Below are 2,140 nucleotides of genomic sequence, written 5' to 3' on the forward strand. Positions count from 1 at the left end.
GACCTCCCCAATGCACTTTATTATTAACTATCTTGATATTCACTTTCTGATCGAACAAGATACTGAAGTTGAAAATCGTAGCATTATTTCGACTACTTATCGTGTACAAAGACACAAAAAAAAAAAAAAAATTAAAAATTAAAAAAAAAACACAATCATTGTAAAATCAATACATTCATCGTTCCACTCAGAATCTAAAATAAAGAACATAAATGCATAATAATATACTTAAATATGTATCATAAAAAAAATTATGTTATACCTAATACAAAAGGTGGTACATGCATGGTGGTAAGTATGGTATACCACCTTTTTTTTTAATGAACAATTTAAAAAACTATTTTTTTACTATTTTTTTTATAATATGGTATTGTAAAATAATAGGAAACAGTCACTTAAAGTCAAGAAATCAGAAATAAAAAATCCTGTGCTTCAAAGGGACAATACACTCAATGCTACAAAAATACTTGAAAGAAAAACAGGAAAACAAATTAAATTGTCATAATATAAATTATTAACTAGTTCAAGAAACTCTCTCAATTACATGGGTAAAACTATATTCAACAATTTAAATAACAAAGTAAAGAGTCTAATAAAAAGTTTATGTGCAATTCAATCCAATAATAACAATGATAGAATAAATAAAAATTAAATTAAAAAAAGTGGGTCAGTGGATGTCGCTCTGCTGTACATTGGTTACAATTGGGTCACTGTAATGGATGGTGTTAAACTTTAATTCAATGATATAATGTCATTGGATAAGAAAAACAATTCTGAGCGAAAACGGTCAGTCAGCTTATGATATTACTAAGTATATTTGATTATATTATTGTGAATAAAGTAATTTATAAATTTAACTATTTAAGTGGAACCTTGTTTTAAATGTTCAATCCTTAGCTGTAAAAGTTGAACATTTTATACATTTTTAACTATAATTTAAATCAACATTTGAACTTTAAATGCTTTTAAAAAAATTGTGCCTGTATTTTTAATATTTTTCAGCTGCTATTGTGACAGTATATCAGAAGCCTAGTATCAAATTTTCACGCTTTTTTTACCAAACAAATTAAATTGTATTAATATTTGTAGCAAAAAATTAAAAGATTTCGAAACTGTAGTATGTAAAAAGTTAAAATATATACATTCAGTAAAATTTTCATGTATCTACAGTTATTCGTTATGAATAACAATAAAATAACAAAACCGCTACATGGGAAATCAAGTGAATATCCAATATTGTAGAAATATGAACTTCAAACGCTCATAAAAATTTAATTTAATTTGCTTGCAGACATTTTTTTTTTTTTTTTTTTGATAAAGGTAGAAAAACTTATGAGGAATCTTGTTTAGCATTTTCAAATCTTAGATTTTTATGAATTCTCAACTCAAAATAATTTGCTAATTTTGGTGATTTTTCCGTATTTTGTCAAGATTTGAACTTTAAATGCTTATAAATAAAAACTGTGACCAAGGATTTTTAATATTTTTCAAATATCATTGTAAAATGATAGCAGGAGCCTTGTATTAAATGTTCGAGCTTTTTTACCCAATAAATCATTAATACATTTGTAGAGGGATACTTAAATATATTACTTATTAGTTACTATAAGAAGGCCCAAAACTAGCCCATACCCTTCCCGACAGTGGCCCGCTAATGACAAGGGGGATTATCGCTAAAATATAAAGTTCTTACGATTAAGTTCACAATAGACTGATTCATTCTAATTATTCAAGTAACGAAGTCAAACGTTTTACAAGCATTTTTTAGATAATGTTCGAAATTATTTGAAAAATACAGCACATCTACGTGAAATTTCCAATTTTATTGATGATTGTATTTTCCAACTTCGTTATTTAACTATAAATTCGTCATTCTTTCACAAAAATTGTTTTTTGTGAATTGTGTCGTTTTTTATAATTATACCCGGTTAGGTTGCGAGTTGCATTGCCTATGTGTGCATTATAAGGCGCTCTTTCCTTTTTATACTTAGTGCGACCATTCTGGATTGTTGTATAATACATTCCTATTAAAGTAAACAAACTAATAGAAAAGGTTTACGGTGACGTTGATAAAAGAGTAAAAAAAAATAAAAATAAATAAATTTAAAGTATGAACGGCTAGACACATCTCATAAAGCAA

General features: G+C 26.4%; 1 protein-coding gene across 1 annotated transcript in view; it reads right to left on the minus strand.

Moving 5' to 3' along the window:
• The window catches only part of LOC100571709, a 37,893-nt gene that overhangs the window by 31,072 nt on the left and 4,681 nt on the right, over positions 1-2,140 (minus strand). The gene's annotated exons all lie outside the window — the stretch shown is intronic.

This window comes from Acyrthosiphon pisum, chromosome X (genome assembly GCF_005508785.2).
Source record: "Acyrthosiphon pisum isolate AL4f chromosome X, pea_aphid_22Mar2018_4r6ur, whole genome shotgun sequence".
Classification (NCBI taxonomy): domain Eukaryota; kingdom Metazoa; phylum Arthropoda; class Insecta; order Hemiptera; family Aphididae; genus Acyrthosiphon; species Acyrthosiphon pisum.